The sequence below is a fragment of the Pristiophorus japonicus genome, chromosome 3, assembly GCF_044704955.1.
Source record: "Pristiophorus japonicus isolate sPriJap1 chromosome 3, sPriJap1.hap1, whole genome shotgun sequence".
Taxonomy (NCBI): domain Eukaryota; kingdom Metazoa; phylum Chordata; class Chondrichthyes; family Pristiophoridae; genus Pristiophorus; species Pristiophorus japonicus.
The window spans coordinates 329,966,668-329,993,517 of NC_091979.1; the positions used below are offsets into that span (position 1 = coordinate 329,966,668).

The 26,850-nt window shown below is 46.8% G+C and overlaps 1 long non-coding RNA gene and 2 pseudogenes across 1 annotated transcript in view; 1 reads left to right on the forward strand and 2 right to left on the reverse strand.

The window, feature by feature from the left end:
• The window catches only part of LOC139260404 (zinc finger protein 850-like), a 563,299-nt pseudogene extending 536,774 nt beyond the window's left edge, over positions 1–26,525 (reverse strand).
• The window catches only part of LOC139256522 (zinc finger protein 850-like), a 511,041-nt pseudogene that overhangs the window by 6,043 nt on the left and 478,148 nt on the right, over positions 1–26,850 (reverse strand).
• The window catches only part of LOC139260406 (uncharacterized), a 31,237-nt gene continuing 31,075 nt past the window's right edge, over positions 26,689–26,850 (forward strand). The window contains exon 1 of the long non-coding RNA XR_011592802.1: positions 26,689–26,739. This is a non-coding gene — a long non-coding RNA (uncharacterized lncRNA). The remainder of the gene's footprint in view (positions 26,740–26,850) is intronic.

Below are 26,850 nucleotides of genomic sequence, written 5' to 3' on the forward strand. Positions count from 1 at the left end.
GGGACGAAGTGAATGATGTCAGTGTGGAACTGAACCTAGACAGAGTCAGTACCTTCAGGGGAGGGAGAGGGAGGGGTGTAAATGACTGCGGAGCTGACCCAACTAGAGTCAGCGTCTACAGGGGTGGAGGGGGAAACCAGTGTGTGTGGGACTGAACCCAGCCAGAGTGAGTGCCATCAGGGGGTGGGGGGGGGGGGGGTGGAAGGAGAGGGGAATCAGTGAGAGGAACTGAAACCAGCTAGAATCAGCACTTAAGGGGAGGAGAGAGAGGGGAACATAAGAAATAGGAGCAGGAGTAGGCCATATGGCCCCTCGAGCCTACTCCGCCATTTAATACATTATTGGCTGATATGATCATGGACTCAGGTCCACTTCCCTGCCCACTCCCCATAACCGCTTAATCCCTTATCGGTTAACAAATTGTCTATCTCTGTCTTAAATTTATTCAATGTCCCAGCTTCCACAGCTCTCTGAGGCAGCGAATTCCACAGATTTACAAGGCTCCGAGAGACGTAATTCCTCCTCATCTCAAATGGGTGGCCCCTTATTCTAAGATTATGCCCCCTACTTCTAGTCTCCCCCATCAGTGGAAACATCCTCTTTGCATCCACCTTGTCAAGACCCCTCAAAATTATATACGTTTCGATAAGATCACCTCTCATCCTTCTGAATTCCAATGAGTAGAGGCCCAACCTCCTCAACCCTTCCTCATACGTCAACCCCCTCATCTCCGGAATCAACCGAGTGAACCTTCTCTGAACTGCCTCCAAAGCAAATATATCCTTTCGTAAATATGGAAACCAAAACTGCACGCAGTATTTCAGGTGTGGCCTCACTAATACCCTGTATAACTGTAGCAAGACTTCCCTGCTTTTATACTCCATCCCCTTTGCAATAAAGGCCAGATTCCATTGGCCTTCCTGGTGACTAGCTATACCTGCATAATTAACTTTTTGTGTTTCATGCACAAGTACCCCCAGGTCCCGCTGTACTGCAGCACTTTGCAATTTTTCTCCATTTAAATAATAACTTGCTCTTTGATTTTTTTTTCTGCCAAAGTGCATGACCTCACACTTTCCAACATTTTACTCCATCTGCCAAATTTTTGCCCAGTCACTTAGCCTGTCTATGTTCTTTTGCAGATTTTTTGTGTCCTCCTCACATTGCTTTTCCTACCATTTTTGTATCATCAACAAACGTGGCTACGTTACACTCGGTCCTTTCTTCCAAATCGTTAATATAGATTGTAAATAGTTGGGGTCCCAGCACTGATCCCTGCGGCACCCCACTAGTTACTGGTTGCCAACCCGAGAATGAACCATTTATCCCGACTCTGTTTTCTGTTAGTTAGTCAATCCTCTATCCATGCTAATATGTTACCCCCAACCCCATTATATTTTATCTTGTGCAGTAATCTTTTATGTGGCACCTTATCAAATGCTTTCTGGAAGTCCAAATATACCACATCAACTGGATCTCCTTTATCCATCCTGTTTGTTACATCCTCAAAGAATTCCAGCAAATTTGTCAAACATAACTTCCCCTTCATAAATCCATGCTGACTCTGCCTGACTGAATTTTGCTTTTCCAAATGTCCTGCTACTGCTTCTTTAATAATGGACTCCAACATTTTCCCAACCACAGATGTTAGGCTAACTGGACTATAGTTTCCTGCTTTTTGTCTACCTCCTTTTTTAAATAGAGGCATTACGTTTACAGTTTTCCAATCTGCTGGGACCTCCCCAGAATCCAGGCAATTTTGGTAAATTACAACCAATGCATCCACTATCCCTGCTGCTACTTCTCTTAACACCCTAGGATGCAAGCCATCAGGTCCAGGGGATTTATCCACCTTTAGTTCCATTATCTTACTGAGTACCAGCTCCTTAGTGATTGTGATTGTGGTATGTTCCTTCCCCCCCCCCCCATAGTCCCTTGACGATCCACTGTTGGGATATTGTTTGTGTCCTCTACTGTAAAGACTGATACAAAATATTTTTTCAGAGTTTCTACCATCTCCATGTTCCCCATTACTAATTCCCTGGCCTCGTCGTCTAAGGGACCAACATTTACTTTAACCACTCTTTTCCTTTATATATACCTGTAGAACCTCTTGCTATCTGTTTTTATATTTCGTGCTAGTTTACTTTCATAGTCTATCTTCCCTTTCTTAATCATTTTTTTAGTCATTTTTTGCTGGCTTTTAAAAGCTTCCCAATCTTCTGTCCTCCCAGTAGTTTTGGCCACTTTGTTTTAAATTGGATCCCGTTCTTTATTTCTTTAATTAGCCACGGATGGCTATCTTTTCTTTTACACCCTTTTCTCCTCACTAGAATATATTTTTCTTGAGAGTTATGAAATATCTCCTTAAATGTACACCACTGTTCATCAACCGTCCTACACTTTAATCTATTTTCCCAGTCCACTTTAGCCAACTCTGCCCTCATACCTTTGTAGTCTCCTTTATTTAAGCTTATTTCACTGGTTTGAGATCCAACTTTCTCACCCTCCATCTGAATTTGAAATTCAACCATGCTATGATCACTCATTCCGAGGGGATCCTTTACTAGGAGATTGTTTATTAATCCTGTCTCATTACACAGGACCAGATCTAAGATAGCCTGCCCCCTGGTTGGTTCCGTTACATACTGCTCAAGGAACCTGTCCCTTACGCACTCTATGAACTCCTCCTCAAGGCTACCCTGACCAATTTGATTTGTCCAATCAATATGAAGGTTAAAATCACCCATGATTATTGCTGTTCCCTTTTTACAAGCCCCCACTATTTCCTGGTTTATACTCCGACCAACAGAGTTGCTATTGTTAGGGGGCCTATAGACTTCGCCCACCCGTGACTATTTCCCCTTATTATTCCTTTTTTCCACCCAAACTATTTCAACATCCTGATTATTTGAGTCAATATAGTTTCTCATTATTGGTGATTCCATTCTTTATCAATAGAGCTACCCCACCTCCTTTTCCTTTCTGTCTGTCCTTCCAGATTGTCAAATACCCCTGAATATTTAATTCTCAGTCCTGGTCACCTTGCAACCACGTCTCTGTAATGGCTATCAGATCATACCCATTTGTATCTATTTGTGCCGTCAACTCATCTACGTGCGTTTAGACAAAGTGCCTTTAAATTTGTTTTTTTACCCTTTTTTCCTGCTTGTTTCCTTTCTCCTTCAAACTCACTTTCTTTAATTTTGCTTTCTAATTCCAGCTTTATCCCCTCCCTACTGAATCTATTTTCAGGTTCCCATCCCTCTGCCAAGCTAGTTTAAACCCTCCCCAACAGCACGAACAAACCCCCCCCAGCGAGGATATTGGTCCCGGCTCTATTGAGGTGCAACCCGTCCGGCTTGTACAGGTCCCACCTCCCCCAGAAGTGGTCCCAATGCCTCAGGAAACTAAAGCCCTCCCGCCTGCACCATCTCTCCAGCCATGTATTCTTCTGCTCTATCCTCCTGTTTCTGTACTCACTAGCTCATGGCACCGGGAGTAATCCGGAGATTACTACCTTTTGAGGTCCTGCTTTTTAATCTCTCTCCTAGCTCTCTAAACTCTGCCTGCAGGACGTCATCCCTCTTTCTACCGATGTCATTGGTCCCGATATGGACCACGCCCTCTGGCTGTTCACCCTCCCCCCAGAATGCCCTGCAGCCGCTCAGTGACATCCTTGATCCTGGCACCAGGGAGGCAACATACCATCCTGGAGTCACGTCTGCGGCCGCAGAAACACCTGTCTGCTCCCCTGACTATTGTATCCCCTATCTCTATAGCTCTTCCATTCTTCTTCCCCCCGCCCCCCCGAGCCACCATCACCCTCACTGGTACTCAGAACACAGTACCGGTTAGAGAGGGAGATGGACTCGGGGCTCTCCTGCACTACCTGCCTAGTCCTCCTCTTCTGTCCGGTGGATACCCACTCCCTCTCTGCCTGCACATTATTAAGCTGTGGGGTGACCACCTCTGGAAACGTGCTATCCACGTAGCTCTAAGTCTCACGGATGCACCGCAGTGACTCCAGCCGCCGCTCAATCTCCAAAACGCGGAGCTGGAGTTGGTGCAGCTGGAGACACCTCCTGCACACTTGGTCATCCCGGCCGCGTGAAGCATCCAGGATTTCCCACATGTCACAGGATGTGCAATCCATGGGACTGAGCTGTCCTGCCATCCCTCTAGTTACACTCGGAGCTAGAGTACAGAAACAGGAGGACAGAGCAGATAAATACATGGCAGGAGGGATGGGGCAGGCGGGAGGGCTTTAGTTTCCTGAGGCATTGGGACCACTTCTGAGGGAGGTGGGACCTGTACAAGCCGGACGGGTTGCACCTCAACAGAGCCGGGACCAATATCTAGAACTAAACTCTAAACCTTAGAAAAACACCCAGCAATCAGCTGATTTAACTAACATAGAAACATAGAAACATAGAAAATAGGTGCAGGAGCAGGCCATTCAGCCCTTCTAGCCTGCACCGCCATTCAACGAGTTCATGGCTGAACATGAAACTTCAGTACCCACTTCCTGCTTTCACGCCATACCCCTTGATCCCCCGAGTAGTAAGGACTTCATCTAACTCCCTTTTGAATATATTTAGTGAATTGGCCTCAACTACTTCCTGTGGTAGAGAATTCCACAGGTTCACCACTCTCTGGGTGAAGAAGTTTCTCCTTATCTCGGTTCTAAATGGCTTACCCCTTATCCTTAGACTGTGACCCCTGGTTCTGGACTTCCCCAACATTGGGAACATTCTTCCTGCATCCAACCTGTCCAAACCCGTCAGAATTTTAAACGTTTCTATGAGGTCCCCTCTCACTCTTCTGAACTCCAGTGAATACAAGCCCAGTTGATCCAGTCTTTCTTGATAGGTCAGTCCCACCATCCCGGGAATCAGTCTGGTGAATCTTCGCTGCACTCCCTCAACAGCAAGTATGTCCTTCCTCAAGTTAGGAGACCAAAACTGTACACAATACTCCAGGTGTGGCCTCACCAAGGCCCTGTACAACTGTAGCAACACCTCCCTGCCCCTGTACTCAAATCCCCTCGCTATGAAGGCCAACATGCCATTTGCTTTCTTAACCGCCTGCTGTACCTGCATGCCAACCTTCAATGACTGATGTACCATGACACCCAGGTCTCGTTGCACCTTCCCTTTTCCTAATCTGTCACCATTCAGATAATAGTCTGTCTCTCTGTTTTTACCACCAAAGTGGATAACCTCACATTTATCCACATTATACTTCATCTGCCACGCATTTGCCCACTCACCTAACCTATCCAAGTCACTCTGTAGCCTCATAGCATCCTCCTCGCAGCTCACACTGCCACCCAACTTAGTGTCATCCGCAAATTTGGAGATACTACATTTAATCCCCTCGTCTAAATCATTAATGTACAATGTAAACAGCTGGGGCCCCAGCACAGAACCCTGCGGTACCCCACTAGTAACTGCCTGCCATTCCGAAAAGTACCCATTTACTCCTACTCTTTGCTTCCTGTCTGACAACCAGTTCTCAATCCACGTCAGCACACTACCCCCAATCCCATGTGCTTTAACTTTGCACATTAATCTCCTGTGTGGGACCTTGTCGAAAGCCTTCTGAAAGTCCAAATATACCACATCAACTGGTACTCCTTTGTCCACTTTATTGGAAACATCCTCAAAAAATTCCAGAAGATTTGTCAAGCATGATCTCCCTTTTACAAATCCATGCTGACTTGGACCTATCATGTCACCATTTTCCAAATGCGCTGCTATGACATCCTTAATAATTGATTCCATCATTTTACCCACTACTGAGGTCAGGCTGACCGGTCTATAATTCCCTGCTTTCTCTCTCCCTCCTTTTTTAAAAAGTGGGGTTACATTGGCTACCCTCCACTCGATAGGAACTGATCCAGAGTCAATGGAATGTTGGAAAATGACTGTCAATGCATCCGCTATTTCCAAGGCCACCTCCTTAAGTACTCTGGGATGCAGTCCATCAGGCCCTGGGGATTTATCGGCCTTCAATCCCATCAATTTCCCCAACACAATTTCCCGACTAATAAAGATTTCCCTCAGTTCCTCCTCCTTAATAGACCCTCTGACCACTTTTATATCCGGAAGGTTGTTTGTGTCCTCCTTAGTGAATACTGAACCAAAGTACTTGTTCAATTGGTCTGCCATTTCTTTGTTCCCCGTTATGACTTCCCCTGATTCTGACTGCAGGGGACCTACGTTTGTCTTTACTAACCTCTTTCTCTTTACATACCTATAGAAACTTTTGCAATCCGCCTTAATGTTCCCTGCAAGCTTCTTCTCGTACTCCATTTTCCCTACCCTAATCAAACCCTTTGTCCTCCTCTGCTGAGTTCTAAATTTCTCCCAGTCCCCAGGTTCGCTGCTATTTCTGGCCAATTTGTATGCCACTTCCTTGGCTTTAATACTATCCCTGATTTCCCTAGATAGCCACGGTTGAGCCACCTTCCCTTTTTTATTTTTACGCCAGACAGGAATGTACAATTGTTGTAATTCATCCATGCGTTCTCTAAATGTCTGCCATTGCCCATCCACAGTCAACCCCTTAAGTATCATTAGCCAATCTATCTTAGCCAATTCATGCCTCATACCTTCAAAGTTACCCTTCTTTAAGTTCTGGACCATGGTCTCTGAATTAACTGTTTCATTCTCCATCCTAATGCAGAATTCCACCATATTATGGTCACTCTTCCCCAAGGGGCCTCGCACAATGAGATTGCTAATTAATCCTCTCTCATTACACAACACCCAGTCTAAGATGGCCTCCCCCCTAGTTGGTTCCTCGACATATTGGTCTAGAAAACCATCCCTTATGCATTCCAGGAAATCCTCCTCCACCGTATTGCTTCCAGTTTGGCTAGCCCAATCTATGTGCATATTAAAGTCACCCATTATAACTGCTGCACCTTTATTGCATGCACTCCTAATTTCCTGTTTGATGCCCTCCCCAACATCACTACTACTGTTTGGAGGTCTGTACACAACTCCCACTAACGATTTTTGCCCTTTAGTGTTCTGCAGCTCTACCCATATAGATTCCACATCATCCAAGCTAATGTCTTTCCTAACTATTGCATTAATCTCCTCTTTAACCAGCAATGCTACCCCACCTCCTTTTCCTTTTATTCTATCCTTCCTGAATGTTGAATACCCCTGGATGTTGAGTTCCCAGCCCTGATCATCCTGGAGCCACGTCTCCGTAATCCCAATCACATCATATTTGTTAACATCTATTTGCACAATTAATTCATCCACCTTATTGCGGATACTCCTTGCATTAAGACACAAAGCCTTCAGGCTTGCTTTTTTAACACCCTTTGTCCTTTTAGAATTTTGCTGTACAGTGGCCCTTTTTGTTCTTTGCCTTGGGTTTCTCTGCCCTCCACTTTTCCTCATCTCCTTTCTGTCTTTTGCTTTTGCCTCCTTTTTGTCTCCCTCTGTCTCCCTATATAGGTTCCCATCCCCCTGCAATATTAGTTTAACTCCTCCCCAACAGCACTAGCAAACACTCCCTTTATTTAAAGACTAAGTACTAACTTAACAGAGATTAAAAAAAAACCTTCAGGGGAGGAGAGGGGAACCAGTGAGTGTAGAACTGAACCCAGCCAGAGTCAGCACCTTCAGCAGAGGGAGGGGAACCAGGGAGTGCAGAGCCAGAATTGATGGTGAAAACTGGGATTGGAGGAGAAACAGTCTAGAAATGTATGTTGATTTGGATTTCAGCCCAGCAGGAGGGACAGTGTGTGGGATAGGGATTTAGAGCTTTGGAAGAACAAGAGAGGAAAGAATGTTCCATGGAAACTAGATGTGTCTATTCTGAATTTCTGTCTTGTACTTGCAGTGATGAGTTTTGTTATCTCCTTTTACAACGTATTAGAAGGGGAGATTTTCAGACAGAAAACACAAATCAAACATTACGTCAACTTCTGAATGAGACAATCGATTCTTCAGGACCTGAATATTATTGGCCTTTGAAAGTGGAAAGAGAAATGTTTGTCTCTTCTGTCTATGGGAATAGATTTCAAACATCAGTGTGACTGGAAAAGCACCGAGACACACACATCCGAGTGAGAGTGTTCCAGTGAACTGCCTGTGGAAAGAGCTTTAACCAGTTACACAGCCTGAAAAAACATCGCACCATTCACAGTGGGGAGAAACTGTACACGTGTTGTGTGTGTGGACCAGGCTTCAACTGATCATCCAACCTGGAGAGACACAAGGACACCCACACCACAGAGAAACCGTGGAAATGTGCGGACTGTGGGAACGTATTCAGATCACCGTTTGCGCTGGAAATTCATCGACGCAGTCACACTGGGGAGAGGCCGTTCACCTGCTCCGTGTGTGGGAAGGGATTCACTGGGTCATCTCACCTTGTAACTCACCAGTGAGTTCGCACTGGGGAGAGGCCGTTCACCTGCTCTGAGTGTGGGAAAGGATTCAAACGGTCATCCTGTGTGCTAAGACACCAACGAGTTCACAAGTGACTGCAGGGGTTGGAATCTGCTGTTATTGCTGCTGTTAATCACATCCCAACTGAACCATATTCATTCGGACAGTTGGGGTTTGTTTCTGCTGATGTTAATAACCCTATAACTGGGCTGGACTTTCATATTCTGGATATATTGCTGATTGCGTTCTCGGGGCTGCAGTGCCCATTTAAGAAACGCTATTTGTTATCTTTCCCCTTAATTCAGGAACTCTCAACAGAAATTTAGTTTGCAATAAAATTATGAACTTTCACTTTAATCCTAAACTGATCTTTGGTAAAAAATCTGCAATAGTGTGGGAAAGTTTCTACTGAATAAAATCTCCAATTAGAAAAAGCTTGCTGACAATTCTTACTGACTTGCACATTACACACAATGGCCCCTCCATCATCCACCAAAAAGAAGGGGAATGGGAATTGGTGGGGAATCAGTGTCCCCAAATGTTGCCCCTCCCGTCTAGTGTAGCAATCCCCTCGGCACGGGAATGGAGACAAGTCCAGACCAAAACTCTGCAGTACTCCAGGTGTGGTCTTACCAACGCCCTGTACAGTTGTAGCAGGACTTCCCGACTTTTATACTCCATCCCCCTTGCAATAAAGGCCAGCATTCCATTTGCCTTCCTGATTACTTGCTGTACCTGCATGCTAACCTTTTGAGTTTCATGTACAAGAACCCCCAGATCCCTCTGTACTACAGCATTTTGTAATCGACCCCATTTAAATAATAATTAGCTTTTTTATTTTTCCTACCAATGGGGATAACCTGACATTTTACTACATTATAGTCCATCTGCCAGATTTTTGCCCACTAACTGAGCCTATCTATATCCCTTTGTAGATCCTCCTAACAACTTGTGTTCCCACCTATCTTTGTATCATCAGCAAATTTGGCTGCGTTACACTCGGTCCCTTCACCCAAGTCATTGATATCAATTATAAATAGTTGAGGCCCCAGCACTGATCCCTGCGGCACCCCACTAGTTACAGTTTACCAACCTGAAAATGACCCATTTATCCCGACTATCTGTTTTCTGTTAGTTAGCCAATCCTCTATCCATGCTAATATATTACCCCCAACCCCGTGAACTTTTATCTTGTGCAGTAACCTTTTGTGTGGCACCTTATCAAATGCTTTCAGGAAATCAAAATATACAACATCAACTGGACCTCCTTTATCCACTCCGCTTGTTACATCCTCAAACAACTCCAGCAAATTTGTCAAACATGATTTCCCTTTCATAAAATCATCATCATCATCATCATAGGCAGTCCCTCGGAATCGAGGAAGACTTGCTTCCACTCCTGAAGTGAGTTCTTTGGTGGCTGAACAGTCCGATACGAGAGCCACAGACTCCATCACAGGTGGGACAGACAGTCGTTGAGGAAAGGGGTGGGTGGCATTGGTTTCCCGCACGCTCTTTCCGCTGCCTGCGCTTGATTTCTGCACACTCTCGGCGTTGAGACTTGAAGTGCTCAGTGCCCTCCCGGATGCACTTTCTCCACTTAGGGTGATCTTTGGCCAGGGACTCCCACAGGTGTTGGTGGGGATGTCGCACTTGTTCAGGGAGGCTTTCAGGGTGTCCTTGTAATGTTTCCGCTGCCCACCTTTGGCTTGTTTGCCATGAAGGAGTTCCGAGTAGAGCACTTGCTTTGGAGTCTCGTGTCTGGCATGCAAACTATGTGGCCTGCCCAGCGAAGCTGATCGAGTGTGGTCAGTGCTTCAATGCTGGGGATGTTGGCCTGGACGAGGACGCTGATTTTGGTGCGCCTGCCCTCCCAGGGGATTTGTAAGATCTTGCGGAGACATCGTTGGTGATATATCTCCAACGACTGGAGGTGTCTACTGTACGTGGTCCATGCCTCAGCCATACAGGAGGGCAGGTATTACTATAGCCCTGTAGACCATGAGCTTGGTGGTAGATTTGAGGGACTGGTCTTCGAACACTCTTTTCCTCAGGCGGCTGAAGGCTGCACTGGTGCACTGGAGATGGTGTTGAATCTCCTCATCAATGTCTGCTTTTGTTGATGAGGCTCCCGAGGTATGGGAAATGGTCCACGTTGTTGAGGGCCGCGCCGTGGATCTTGATGACTGGAGGGCAGTGCTGTGCGACGAGGACAGGCTGGTGGAGGACCTTTGTCTTACGGATGTTTAGCGTAAGGCCCATGCTTTCGTATGCCTCAGTGAATACATGGACTATATCCTGGAGTTCAGCCTCAGAATGTGCGCAGATGCAGGCGTCGTCCGCGTACTGTAGCTCAACGACAGAGGTTGGGGTGATCTTGGACCTGGTCCGGAGACGGCGAAGGTTGAACAGCTTCCCACTGGTTCTGTAGTTTAGTTTCACTCCAGCGGGGAGTTTGTTGACTGAGGTGGAGCATGGCAGTGAGATAGATTGAGAAGAGGGTTGGAGCGATGACGCAGCCCTGTTTGACCCCAGTCCGGACGTGGATTGGGTCTGTAATGGATCCGTTGGTAAGGATCACGGCCTGCATGTCGTCGTGGAGCAGGCGAAGGATGTTGACAAACTTTTGGGGGCAGCCGAAACGGAGGAGGACGCTCCATAGACCCTCGCGGTTGACAGTGTCAAAGGCCTTTGTAAGGTCGAGAAAGGCCATGTATAAGAGCTGGTGCTGTTCCCTGCATTTTTTCTGCAACTGTCACGCTGCAAAGATCATGTCCGTTGTGTCCCGTAGGGGATGAAATCCGCACTGTGACTCCGGGAGGAGCTCCTCGGTCACAGGGAGAAGACAGTTGAGGAGGATTCTAGCGACAACTTTCCCAGTGGCTGATAGCAGGGCGATTCCCCTGTAATTGCCGCAGTCGGACTGGTCACCTGTTTTAAAGATGGTCACAATCACTGCATCTCTGAGATAAAACCACGCTGACTCTGCCTGACTGCAATATGATTTTCTAAATGTCCTGCTACTACTTCCTTGATGATGGTCTCCAGTATTTTCCCAATGACAGATGGTAGGCTAACTGGTCTATAGTTTCCTGCTCTCTGTCTCCCTCCTTTCTTCAACAGGGGTGTCACATTTGCGGTCTTCCAGTCCGCTGGGACCTCTCCAGAATTAAAAACATTTTGGCAGATTACAACCAATGCATCCACTATCTTTGCAGCCACTTCTTTTAAAACCCTGGGATGCATGTCGTCAGGTCCAGGGGACTTGTCCACCTTTAGTCCCATTAGTTTGATCAGTACTTTATCTCTAGTGATAGTCACTGTTTTAAGTCCCCCCTTCCCCCCACAATAGCTCTTTGATTATCAACTATTGGGATGTTTTTAGTATCATCTGCTATAAAGACCGAAACAAAATATTTCTTCAAAATCTCTGCCATTTCCGTGTTTCCCATTATTAATTCTCCAGTCTCATCCTCGAAGGGACCAATGTTTACTTTAGATACGCATTTCCTTTTTATATCCCTGTAGAAGCTCTTACTGTCTGTTGGTATATTTCTTGCTAGTTTGCTCTCATCTACTATCTTCTGTCTTTATCATTTTTTAGTCGTTCTTTGCTGGTTTCTGAAAATGTCCCAATCCTCTGGCCTTCCACTGTCCTTCGCAACATTATATGTTTCTTTTGCTCAATTTGATACCATCCTTTACTTCCTTAGTTAGCCAGGGATGGTTCATCCTTCGCTTCGCATCTTTATTTCTCACTTGAATAAATCTTTGCTGTGAGTTATGGAATATCTCCTTAAATGTTTGCCACTGCGTTTCTAGTCTTACCCTTTAACATATTTTCCCAGTGCACTTGGTGTCAGAGACAAGGGTTGGTTTATATCACATGGGAGGAGATTGGTGTCAGTGACTGTGGGATTGGTTCAACCTTCATTGACCTGACAAAGGCCTTTGACACTGTCAACCGTGAGGGATTATGGAGTGTACTCTTCAAATTCGGCTGTCCTCAAAAATTTGTCACCTTCCTCCACTTGCTTCGTGATAACATGCAAGCTGTGATCCTGACCATTGGATCACCACAGACCCAGTTCATGTATGGACTGGGGAGAAGCAAGGCTGTGTCATTGCACCAACGCTCTTCTCGATCTTCCTTGCTGCAATGCTACATCTCACCGTCAGTAAGCTTCCCGCTGGAGTGGAGATAATCTACAGAACAAACGGGAAACTGTTCAACCTCCATCGCCTTCAGACCAGATCCAAGGTGGTGCCATCCTCTGTCAGCGAGTTACAATATGTAGATGATGCTTGTGTCTGTGCTCACTCGGAGGTCGCACTCCAAACCAGCGTCAACACGTTCACCGTAGCGTCTGAGAGCATAGGTCTTACACTAAACATCCGTCAAACAAAGGTGCTCTGTCAACCTGCCCCCGCCCCACAGCACTGCCCCCCACCCGATTATCAAAATCCTTGATGAGGCCTTGGACAATGTGGACCATTTTTCATACCTCGGGAGCCTACTGTAAACAAGGGCAGATATCGATGACGTGGTCCAACACTGCCTTCAGTGTGTCAGCACAGCCTTTGGTCACCAAAGGAATAGAGTGTTTGAAGACCAGAACTTTAAAACTAGCACAAAGCTCATGGTCGACAGAGCAGTAGTGATACCTGCCCTCAGACATGCTTCTCAGACATGGACTATGTACAGCAGGCACATCAAAGCACTGGAGAAGTTCCATCAACACTGCCTCCGGAAGATCCTGCAAATCCATTGGTAGGATAGGTGCACCAACATCTGTTCTCACGCAGGCCAACATCCTTAGCATTGAAGCATTGACCACGCTCGATCAGCTACCATGGACGGGCCACATTGTCCATATGCTCAATACAAGATTCCCAAAGCAAGAGCTCTGCTCGACAGCCTCAACATGGTAAACAAACCCCCGGGGGGCAGAGGAAACGCTTCAAGGACACCCTCAAGGCCTCCTTGAAGAAGTTGAACATCCCCACCGACTCCTGGGAATCCCTGGCGCAAGATCGCTCAAAATGGAAGAGAATAATCCGTGAGGGCGTCGAACACTTCGAGTCTCTTCACCTGGAGCAAGTGGAGACCAAACGCAGACAGCAGGAGGAGCGCACGACAACCCAAGCACTTCAACAAACCGGCACTTCAACCAACGTACTTTCAACCACCGTCTGTCCAACCTGCGACAGAGACTGTAGCTCCCGCACTGGACTTAACAGACATCTGAGATCTCGTTCTTAATGTGGAAACAAGTCATCCTCGACTCCGAGGGACTGCCTATGTTGATGATGGTTGGTTTATATCAGACAGGAGGGGATTGGTGTCAGTGACTGTGGGGTGGGTTTATATCAGACAGGAGGGGATTGGTGTCGGTGACTGTGGGGTGGGTTTATATCAGACAGGAGGGGATTAGTGTCGGTGACTGTGGGGTGGGTTTATATCAGACAGGAGGAGATTGGTGTCAGTGACTGTGGGGTGGGTTTATATCAGACAGGAGGGGATTGGTGTCAGTGACTGTGGGGTGGGTTTATATCAGACAGGAGGAGATTGGTGTCGGTGGCTGTGCAGGAGGTGTCTCCAGCTTCAACTACTCGAGCTCCACATTTCGGAGCTTGAACGGCGGCTGGTGTCAATACGGTGTATCCGCGAGGCGGAGAGCTACGTGGATAGCACCTTTCAGGAGGTGGTCACCCCGCAGCTTAAAAGCGTGCAGGCAGCGGGGAAGTGGGTGACCACCAGACAGAGTAAGAACGCTAGGCAGGTAGTGCAGGAGTCCCCCCGTGAGTCCATCTCGCTTTCAAACCAATATTCACCTCTGAGCATCGGTGGTGACTCTGGGGAGTGCAGCCAGAGCCAATTCCAAGGCACCACGAGCGGCTCAGCTGCACAGGGGGAGGGACGTAGAATAAAAGAGCTCTAGTGATCGGGGATTCTATCGTTAGGGGAACTGAGAGGCGTTTCTGCGATCGCAGACGTGACTCCAGAATGGTATGGTGCCTCCCTGGTGACAGGGTCAAGGATATCACAGAGCGGACACAGGGCATTCTGTAGCTCGAGGTCGTGGTCCATATCGGGACCAATGATACAGGTAGAAAGAGGGATGAGGTCCAACAGGCAGAATTTCGGGAGCTAGGAAGAAAATTAAAGGGTAGGACCTCAAAGGTAGCAATCTCCAGATTACTCCCGGTGCCACGTGCTAATGAGTACAAGAATAGAAGGACAGAGAGGATGAACGCGTGGCTGGAGAGTTGGTGTAGGAGGGAAGGTTTTAAATTCTTGAGGCATTGGGACCATTTCTGGGGGAGATGGGACCTGTACAAACCGGACGGGTTGCACCTCAACAGTGCCGGGACCAATATCCTCGCGGGGAGTTTTGCTCGTGCTGTTGGGGAGAGTCTAAACTGGCTTGGCAGGGGATGGGAACCCGAGAACACATTCAATAGGAAAGGAAGTAAAGCAGAAATTGGATAACAAGAATTTAAAAAAGCAAATCTGTAAAACAGAGGAAACAAGGGTTAGTAAGTCGTAATCAAGGAGGTCTTCCTGTGCTAAATGGTATTTACTTTAATGCAAGGAGTATATTGAATAAGGGGAATGAGCTAAGAGCACAGGTAGATACTTGGGAGTATGACATTATAACCATTACAGAGACATGGCTGAAAGAGGGGCAGGTTTGGCAGATCAATATTCCTAGTTACAGGATTTTTAGACAAGACAGAGAGGGGGGTAAAAAGGGTGTCATGGTATTGATTAAAGAAACTATTACAGTGGTGAGGAGGGATCATATTTTAGAGGGATCATCAAATGAGGCCATATGGGTCGAATTGAAAAATAAAAAAGAGGCGATCACACTGCTGGGTGTGTATTATAGACCCCCAAACAGAGAGGGAGATAGAGGAGCAAATATGTCGGCAAATTGCTGTGAAGTCCAAAAACCATAGGGCAGTAATAGGGGATTTTAACTATCCTAATATTGATTGGGACAAATATAGTGTTAAGGGGAAAAAGGGTGCGGAATTCTTAAAATGTATTCAAGAGAATTGTTTTAGTCAGCATGTAACAAGCCCCAGGCGAGAGGGGGCGGTTTTCGATTTAGTTTTGGGGAATGTAGCTGGGCAGGTTGAAGGTATTAGTGGGAGAGAACTTGGGTGCCAGTGACCATAATTCAGTCAGATTCAAGTTGGTTATGGATAAGGATAAGGATAGGCCTGGAATCAAAGTCCCAAATTGGGGAAAAGCTAACTTTGCTAAGTTCAGAAGTGATTTGGCCACAGTGGACTGGAAACAGCTACTTGTGGGTAAATCAGTGTCGGAACAGTGAAAGGCATTCAAGGAGGAGATCCGGAAGGCTCATGCCAAACATGTGTCCTTAAAGAAAAACATAGAAACATAGCAAATAGGTGCAGGAATAGGCCATTCGGCCCTTCGAGCCTGCACCGCCATTCAATGAGTTCATGGCTGAACATGCAACTTCAGGACCCCATTCCTGTTTTCTCGCCATACCCCTTGATCCCCCTAGTAGTAAGGACTACATCTAACTCCTTTTTGAATATATTTAGTGAATTGGCCTCAACAACTTTCTGTGGTAGAGAATTCCACAGGTTCACCACTCTCTGGGTGAAGAAGTTTCTCCTCCTCTCGGTCCTAAATGGCTTACCCCTTATCCTTAGACTGTGACCCCTGGTTCTGGATTTCCCCAACATCGGGAACATTCTTCCTGCATCTAACCTGCCTAAACTCATCAGAATTTTTAAACGTTTCTATGCGATCCCCTCTCATTCTTCTGAACTCCAGTGAATACAAGCCCAGTTGATCCAGTCTTTCTTGATAGGTCAGTCCCGCCATCCTGGGAATCAGTCTGGTGAACCTTCGCTGCACTCCCTCAATAGCAAGAATGTCCTTCCTCAAGTTAGGAGACCAAAACTGTACACAATACTCCAGGTGTGGCCTCACCAAGGCCCTGTACAACTGTAGTAACACCTCCCTGCCCCTGTGCTCAAATCCCCTCGCTATGAAGGCCAACATGCCATTTGCTTTCTTAACCGCCTGCTGTACCTGCATGCCAACCTTCAATGACTGATGTATCATGACACCCAGGTCTCTTTAAACCTCCCCTTTTCCTAATCTGTCACCATTCAGATAATAGTCTGTCTCTCTGTTTTTACCACCAAAGTGGATAACCTCACATTTATCCACATTACACTTCATGTGCCATGCATTTGCCCACTCACCTAACCTATCCAAGTCACTCTGCAGCCTCATAGCATCCTCCTCGCAGCTCACACTGCCACCCAACTTAGTGTCATCCGCAAATTTGGAGATACTACATTTAATCCCCTCGTCTAAATCATTAATGTACAATGTAAACAGCTGGGGCCAGCACAGAATCTTGCGGTACCCCACTAGTCACTGGCTGCCATTCTGAAAAGTACCCATTTACTCCTACTCTTTGCTTCCTGTCTGCCAACCAGTTCTCAATCCACGTCAGCACACTACCCCCAATCCCATGTGTTTTAACTTTGCACATTAATCTCTTGTGTGGGACCTTGTCGAAAGTCTTCTGAAAGTCCAAATACATCAGTGGGTAAAGGCATGTAGGGTCTGTTTCCCCCCACCCCACTGTAAAATGGACTGTAGAATGGAATATAAAACCCACGGACGGTGGGACTGGTTAATAAAAACCAAACCCCAGTACAAACACCCAGAGGGTGGGCTATACAGTGAGGGCTTCATTCAAACATTGCAGCAAATGATGACACATTGAGAGACTGGAAGGACATCATCAGAGACAATAATACAGGATACCTGCCATCGATCTAATCAACACAGGCAATAGCACCAGACGCCGGCCATGCACACCTTCAATGGTCCCTGGTCCCTGTCAAGAAGGAAGAGGGACATTCACACATTCCTCAACTGTGGAGCCAGATCTGTTCAAGGAAAGTTTGCATTGTACTACACAGCAGGAGAGCTGATCATGTTCCTGTCTGGGCCAGGGAGTGGAATACACTGATGATCAAGAGGTAATTAACCATCGGAAGAGAAGTCCTGCTACAAATGTACAGGGTATTGGTGAAGCTACACCTGGAGTACTGTGTACAGTTTTGTCTCTGTATTTAAGCAAGGATATACTTGCATTGAACGCTATTCAGAAGGTTCACTAGGTTGATTCCGGAGATGAGGGAGTTGACTTATGAAGATAGGTTAAGCAGGTTGGGCCTATACTCATTGGAGTTCAGAAGAATGAGAGGTGATCTTCTTGAAACTATTAAGATAATGAGGGGACTTGACATGGTGGATGCAGAGAGGATATTTCCACTTATAGAGGAAACTAAAACTAGGGGACATAGCTTGAGAATAAGGGGCCACCCATTTAAAACTGAGATGATGAGGAATTTCTTCTGAGGGTTGTAAATCTGTGGAATTCTCTGTCCCAGAGAGCTGTGGAGGTTGGGTCATTGAATATATTTAAGGCGGAGATAGACAGATTTTTGTGCAATGAGGGAGTAAAGGGTTATGGGGTGTGGGCAGGGAAGGGGATTGTAGAGGGACGTGATCAGGGCCCAGGGGAGTTGGGAGTTGGGAGTTAGGGGCCCAGGACAGCACGGACCAGCCCATACTGCAATATGTGTTCGCACGAGGTCTGTGCAGCAGAGCAGGTCTACAGTCATCTTGGTTAATCCTTGCCACTGGACCAAGACCTAGCTCTGCCAAGCCCGTGTGGTGGCTGGTGTGCAACGGCCAACCCACATTAAAAAATTCATGCATAGGCATCTTCTGCCCTTTGGGATGTAGTACCGGACCTGGAATATTAGGTCCTTCATTGAAACACCTGTGAACTCATCCTTTTTTGGCGTGGAAGCAAGTCATCCTCATTTCGATGGACTGCCTATGATGATGATGATGGGGAGCTGAGAACATTATCAGATCAGCCATGATCTTATTGAATGGCGGAGCAGGCTCGAGGGGCCAAATGGTCTACTCTTGCTCCTATTTCTTATGTTCTTATGAAGAGTCACCAGGGGAACAGCAGGAAATATGTTTGATGCTGTGATTATGAAGCCCCATAAAAAGAGGACCACTTCGGAGCGAGGGCAGTGCAGTGAAGGAGGATGCAGGGTGGTCACCTGGTCCTGGCCTACAATCCACACCGGAACAACCAGCTGTGTGGGTGATTGTAAGTTTCAGTCAAACCGTCGGGGAATTTGTCCGAGTAGTTTTGTAATCGCAGTCGAATTGCGGAAGGGTTTTAAACTGTGATATTTCCTGTTAGGTTTCAGGTAACCCCGTGTCGGGGTCTGTATTGTGGGTTGTGTTATTCCGGTCGAATCTCAGGGAGGTTGTGTACTGGGAAATAACGCAAGTTCAATAAATGTACAAGTTTAAGTTTGAGCCAAAATCCTATGCCGAGTATATTTTGTTCTTATAAATCCTGAAGTCAAGAACTGTTGGTGAGTGGTTACAGAATCTCTTACATCTTGGCGATCACAAAGGGACTTCTAAAAATTATGGACAGAGTCAAGGGCAAGAAACCGTCAATGGGGGATAGGATATCCTCGTATGTGTTAGGTAAGGTAAACATTTCCGAGCACTGGGTCCTGGAAATGATGCACTCTGACAGTCCGCAGGAAGAGGCGGCAGTTGCGAACATAAGAAATCGAAAGAAAAGGCGATTTGGTTGCGGTGTATGCAGAAACAAAATCAAATTCTCGCGGAGAGAATTAAACAGTTAGAAAAAGAGAAAAGGGAATCAGAAAGCAGGGCAGGAGACAGAGAGGCCGTAGTGAACCGGCTGACAGAAAATTTAAGTAATGAAAGGCAGGAGAGGAAAGCCCAGGAGGAAACTTCTATAATGCGATAGAGTGTGAATGTTTAAAATGTATAGAGACATTGAAGTTGAGAACGTGGGAATTGTATAGGGACAGTATAAGCTAACAAAGAATTCATGGAGGAATAGCCATGACATCTCGGACTCGAGACTGCGAAATGTTATAACACTAACACATATTGAAACAAAACCCACAGCTTGCAGAAAAACCTCAAGGTCTTATTAAATCATGTTATTAACCTGAAACATTAACAGAAGGTCTTTGTTTAAAATCAGACCATACTTAGGTCGGCTTATGAGTGGACAAAGGGAAAGAGGGACCAAAAGAGATAGGTTGAACTAGGATGTCACTCTAGCCCTATCTTGTTATCTTTTGCCGAGAACGTATAACTGTTGTCGCTTTACGATGTAACTTCACTTATCCGTAGGGAGTGTGTACGCTCGACCGAGAATGTATATCCTCTGTCTGATAAGTCTTGCCGGCTGGTAAAATAAAGACTGCTTTGTTCAAAGCACAAGAGGTATTCGACTCAGTAATTTTACTGAACCAGATTGAGAGAAAAGAATCTACATTTACAAGAGTACCGGCAATATCAGGTCACCGAAAGTAAAAAGCAGTGTCAGGCTCAGCGTGAGGAAAGTGCCAGGATCTTAGAGAGAGCTGACAAGGCTGAGGGACAGTTGAAGGATATCAAAGTGGCATACAGGGTAGCTAAAAATCGGGTACATGAAGAGGCCGATCACGGGCCCTCTAATGAGAAAATTCGTAAGCTGACCCTAGCATTTTCTGGGGCCAGGTGTATGGCTTGTCTTATGACACCGGGAGAAGTTGGGGTAGACTGGGATGAGGACAGAGAGGAGCCAGACGATGGGACCCAGTATAGCGAGGGTCGGCCGGCTCCCGAAGCACCAGGACCACCGAGACCGATCGATAACTTTGATGAGGATGAATTGGCAATACTGAGCCGGGATATAGGCCCCATTAACTTCACGGATGGTCCGCTGGATGTTAATAGATGCTGGGTGGATTTTAGGAGGGGTCACCCAGAGTGTAGACTTTAAGCAAATCCTCCTCAGTAGCTGCAACAGCAGTTTTAGAAATTTGAAAGCTGCAGAAAAAGTTAAATCAAGGTGGGCAGAAGGACCCTGCGGGATCCAAAAGGAAGTTCAAAGCCTAGCAATGTAAATCCAGGTTCAGAGAAGCATTGTGTGTCCTGATTGTTTAAAATACGAATAAAATAGAGAAGCCTTTCTACGAGTCTACAAAGGTGAAACCGACATTTAAGCTTCTACCTTTTGTGCCGAGAGAAATAAAACAGAATTTGCTTCTGTGGATGTTTGACTAGTCATGGAATGTATTGTGTGTGTGAAAGCCTGTCTGTGTAAAAACAAGTGTTTTTCTTTGATGTTTCAGGGTGAATGTAAAAGTTTATTTTTAAAAAAGGCATGAGGATTTATATTTGTCTTTGTGTGTCTGTGGTTCTTTTTTTAAACTGGCACTGGTTAGTTTGAATTAATTGAGAGAGAAACCTTTAGTTCTGGACATGAGGCAATCACATAACATTTGGTATTTAAAAAATAAAAACATTTCTGACCAATTTCAAGAATCTGTGACCAGGGGAGAAAAAGGAGTGATGCTATTGGTATGTGTGGAATGTTTTACAGAATGATTTTAATGAGTAATGGTCTGTGTCGGACACCTTTTATAATGCAAAAAAAAGGAAGATAACTCTCTGCACAAGCAGCTGTGAACTCTTTAATTCGGTATGCAACAACTTTTGCATTGTAAATATTTTAGGCAGTTAACATTTTACAGTTTTGAATTTGAGTGAATGTTTCCCACAGTGACAGAAAGGGATCAGATAAATTAACCCATTGGGATGGCAGGAAAAACACAATGGATGTTCTGTGTCTTTTCTTTTTTTGCAGTAGTGCTGATGGAGCAGTGTGCGGAGGCCCAGAAATCAGCACAGTCCCGGCCTGCAAGACCCTCAGCAGGCCGGGGCTATTATAGGGAGCAGCGTGCGGAGGCCCAGCCCAGAAATCGGCACAGTCCCGGCCTGCAAGACCCTCAGCAGGCCGGGGCCATTATAGGGAGTAGCATGCAGCAGCATACCACTGCAGGGAGCAGCGCGTGCTGCTGCAGGAGGACGATGGCTGACTGCAATGCGGGCAGGTACAGCAGGAGTGGCGAGGTCGGGTGAAGGAGCGGCAAGAGTTCGTGGAGGGATGTGTTCGGGGCCTAGGAGAGGCACGAGTTTGAGGCCAGAAGAGGCGAGGGCCCAGGGGCAGCACGGGCCAGCCCACACTGCGATATGTGTGCGCACTAGGTCTGTGCAGCAGAGCTGCTCTCCAGTCGTCTTGGTTAATCCTTGCCAGTGGATCAAGACCCAGCTCTGTCAAACCTGTGTGGTGGCTGGTGTGTAACGGCCACCCCACGTTAAAAAAATCCACGCACAGGCATCTTCCACCCTTCAACATGTAGTTCGGGATCCGGAATATTAGGTCCTTCATTGAAACACCTGTGAACTCTGCCCTTTTCGGCGTGGAAGCAAGTCATCCTCGTTTCGAGGGACTGCCTATGATGATGATGGTGCAAGATTACCGAGAGGGTTCTTTAATATGGAAATGATTCAAGGTGTTAACGACCTTGAACTTTGCTGGAACAAAAGAGAAGAACTCCAGTAATGTTCAACTACTTATCTGCAGTCATGGATCTTGAATGCCACAGCATGGTGACAAAATTGAACTTAAAGACTTTAAAAAAAAAATGCTTGGAACTAATGATTTGGAATCATGTGTTACCTTCTACGACAGATTGTTCGAGGGAGAAGATAAAGAACTTGCTGCAAACGCATTGCAGATACCTTTTGTATTGTTAAATCACAAAGGCTGGACAGAGGTTTTTGTGCAAATAAAACTGACTAGCTAAATAGATAGGAGTTGCTGCTCAAGCATTTGGGAAGGGAAATGTAAGTTTGAGCTGTGGAGGGAAGACCTGCTATTTTTCCTTTTGTTTTTTTTCTTGCAGAAGCAAGTGGAAGCGAGGACGCAGGATGAAATATCGCAGGCAGCAAGGTCCAGGTGAAGGAGGGGAGGCCAGTGTGCCTAGAATGCTGGGGAAGCATCTCGGTGGGATGGTGGTGGTGGCCACGGAAGACAGACGAGGCTGGGGGTGATGAATTCACGGATTGGGCAACGACTCGCACAGATGGATTATGGGGACTAAGGGGGCAGTGAAATTGTGTTGGGACAAGTGGTGGAAGGAGGAGCAAGGGGTTTGTGTGTGTGGGAGAGGGTTGGAACGTACATGCCAGAAGGGAGTGTCTATCGCTTTTAAACAACAATGGCAAGACTCCGGGTCTGGAATGGGCTGGACTCAGAGGTTAGACTCTTGTGTGGTCCCAGATCTTCCAAACACGGTCAATGCTATCGAGCTAGTAGCACATAAAAGGAAGCCCCTGTCAGCAGCCCCAAAGACCCGGGATATAGAGGTTAGGTGCCCCATAACGACACCCGGACCCAGGAATGGGTTGGTGCTGATTCCAACAGGGAAGGTGTTGTACCAGGACATGCACTATGAGGTAGCATCTGTCAACCTTAACTTAACAGAGGTACAGCTGCCCCGATGGTGCCCAGCAGAAACGGAAAAATTGTATGAGAAACTGTTAAAAGAAATGTTCCAACAATTCTATGAACTGAATTATGGGGACGAAAGTCGGAAGGATTTCTGTAAACGAGCTGACAACAGTCACACCGGTTTGGGGAGACGGAAGAGAAGATTGATCAATGAAGCGGCCAAGGTGTTTAATACAGGAACGTCACTGGTCAGTAGTATGGATGATGCCCCGCTGCAAATGCAGGTCAATAACTTACGGGATCAGCTAAAGAGAATACTGGGGGAGGGGAGTGAGACTGAGAGAGGGGAATTACGGGAAGACCAAGTAATGACCATTCACCTAAAAGAATTGATAGCTGAGCTGGAAACTCGCGCCCAGACCATAAACAATTTAATAAAGGAGGACCGGAATGCTTCGGACTGAGTTGCCCAAAATGATGTGTGTGTTATGTGCGGTGCTTGGTTATTAAACGAGGGGTGTAGTCATTTAGAGGATTTGGAGCAAGATCACACACCATCATGGATTGACAACACACACCAAAAAGCCATGAGCACTTATGACAATCTCATAAACCCGTGCCAGCTACGGCTGGCCTCCGAAGCATACCCAGTCCCAATCGACTGATCAGTACAACCAAACTATAATGGGGATAGTTCTCAGGATGCCAGTGATGGGTCAGTCACAACGGCCAGTGCCGGTATACGGGGTGGAAAATATTGGTGTCAATCGAAATGGGGTATATGTGCAGCATCCTAGGGCCCCTCTGTATGTGGTTCAGTGGGGGAACTCCGTGACCGGCATTGATCTGAAGGGATGTCAGGAAAGGGGTGCACATGTGGTGTTGTGTCCACATCACCTGAATGTGTTCGACCGACCGGTATGTGGTTTTGAATCTGAAAGTACACAACTGATCTACTGTACAATGCAGGTGATGCTCAGAGCCATGTCCCGCCCCAGGTTGCATGTGAGGGTAACGGAACCTTCCTGTGTCACCATCAGTGTGAACCAGTATAGGGTACACAATGATACCTGGGGCCCAGTTTATGACTCGACCTTTTGTTTTAAACCCCAGATAGAGGTGCAAGTGGCACAGGAAAGGATTATCCCTTTCTCGGATTGCACCTCAGTAAATCTCAGTGAGTGGCACTTTACCCAATCCCCAAGAATATATATCCAATTTTGGGCATGATATCCCGCCATTACCCGAGCATTTGACAAACTGGTAAAGGATATGGAGCTTTCCCAAAAACATTATTATACTCTACAACAGGAAAACAGGGAAACAAGAGATCAGGAAAATAACTAGCCCACCTTGGTGGGATATTGGATTTAATATTGAAATTCCTCCCTGGATTTGCATGTATTAGTAATTGTACAATTGATTGTGGTATTGTATCTGTTTAACTTATGTAAACTGAAACAAAATGTAAACAGGGAAAAACAGGATAGATTATATAAAAGGGGACTTGGGGTGATGGAATCAAATGTATAAAAGGAATGTAAGATTTGGCTGAGATGGGCAATACACTCACCACAGCAGAAGAATCGACAGAAGTAATATCTCTATTGTAAGAGATATTAAAGGGGGAAGTGTAGGATCTGTTCCCCCCCCCCCCCACTGTAAAATGGACTGTAGAATGGAATATAAAACCCACGGACAGGGTGGGACTGATTAATAAAAACCAAACACCCAGAGGGTGGGCTATACAGTAAGGGTTTCATTCAAACATTGCAGCGAAACGATGACTCATTGACAGACTGGAAGGACATCCTCAGAGACAATGATACAGGATACCTGCCATCGATCTAATCAACACAGGCAATAGCACCAGATGCCGGCCATGTACACCTTCACTGGTCCCTGTCAAGAAGGAAGAGGGACATTCCCACATTCCTCAACTGTGGAGCCAGATCTGTTCCCAAGGAAGGTTTGCATTGTACTACACAGCAGGAGAGCTGATCGTGCCCCTGTCTGGGCCAGGGGGTGGAATACACTGATGATCAAGAGGTAATTAACCATCGGAAGAGTCGACAGGGGAACAGGAAATATGTTTGATGCTGTGATTATGAAGCCCCATAAAAAGAGGACCACTTCGGAGCAGTGAAGGAGGATGCAGGGTGGTCACCTGGTCTCGGCCTACAACTCTTTTGGAGTAAACAAATAAACATTAAATCGTGCCCCCCGATCTGGGGGACATTCCAAACAATTCCCAAGGCCCTCTTTTTTTTTGTGTTTTTTTAAATATTTTTGTAGGGTTTTTTTTGTGTTTTTTTTTTAGGGCATTAAAATTCCATATTTTACAAGTGCCCCCTATAAAAGGGGAGGGGGACACTAAAAACCCCAGCAATTAAAACAAATTAAACTTTAAAACATAACATCAAATTAACATTTGGTTGCCGGGGGTGATGATGCACTCCAGTCCCTCCGGCGCCCACCTCTCGCGGAAGGCCGCGAGCGGACCGGTGGACACCCTGGCGCGGATGTAAGCACGGAAGAGAGGCAGGCAGTCAGGCCGAACGACCCCCTCGACCGCCCGCTGCCTGGACCGGCCGATGGAGGTCCCGGCCTACAACTATTTTGGGGGTGGGGAACAAAATAAACATTAGATCAAGTGCCCCCCCCGCCCCCGATCTGGGGGACACTCCAGACACTTTTAACTGCCCTCTTTTTTCATATTTTGTTTTTTTGTGGGGGGGGGGGGGGGGGGTGTGTTTTAAAAAACATTTTTTGGGGGGGGCATTAAAATCATAAATTTTACAAGTGCTCCCTATAAAAGGGGAGGGGGACACTAAAAATCCGGCAATTAAAACAAATTAAACTTTAAAACATATAAAATCAAGTTAAAATTTGGTCCCGGCCACAACTCTTTTTGGGGGAACAAAATAAACATAAGATCGAGTGCCCCCCCCCCGATCTGGGGGACACCCCAGACACTTAACTGCCCCTTTTTCTACAATCCAGACCGGAACCAGCTGTGTGGCTGATTGTAAGTTTCAGACTGTCGGGGAGTCTGACCGAGTAGTTTTGTGATCACAGTCGGATCGCGGAGGGGTTTTAAAGTGAGATATTTCCGGTTAGGTTTCAGGTCGCCCCGTGTCGGGGTCTGGGCTGTGGGTTGTGTTATTCCGGCCGAATCTCAGGGAGGTTGTGTACTGGGGAATGAGGCAAGTTCAATAAACGCACAAGTGGAAGTTGAGCCAAAGCCGAGAGTATTTTGTTTGTATAAATCCTGAAGTGAAGAACTGTTGGTGGGGTTCCACAATGTCTGACAGGCACCACCCAGTGTGACTGAGACACAGACCGCGGCTGATCAGTATTGTAACTCGGTCCACCTGCCTGGCTTTTATTGCCCTTATCGCGCTGTGACTCCATGAAGCGAGCGGGCTGCACTCTGAACCTTCCCGCCCTCCTGTACAAAGATGGCGGTGAATCGGGGCCTGTTACCGGGAGAAAAACCCGCCGCTGCAAACGCGGGAGTTTCGGGTTATTACTCGGGGCTTGCGGCCTACTCCAGTTGTTTATGAAGCCTCCCCGCCCACTTGCCGATCGGTAACTCCCCGGCGCCCCGCTGATTCTCACCCGGTGCAGAGTCCGGCTCCAGCCTCAGCTCCTCTCAGCGTCCGTGCGTCTCCAGTGCTCGCACTGCGCATGCTCAGCTCACACAGCCCGGGAGATTGACGGCAGCTCCAGACCAATAGGAAGAGCGCAGGCGGGACTGGAGGACCAAGCAGGCGCTTGGTCCTCCAACCAATCGGAGCTTGTGTGGGGCGGGGCTGAGCCCGGATCTCCCGCACTGAGCATGCGCGGGCGGAGAAGGCAGACGTCAGTCGACCGGACGCTTCGGAGAGGCGGTAGGAGATTGTGGGCGCGGGGGAGGATGTGGACCCGCGGGTGGGCCGGGGAGCTTCACACACACCCGCTGTAGGCCTCAGGCGCTGAATCAGAGGCCACAGGCCCCGGGT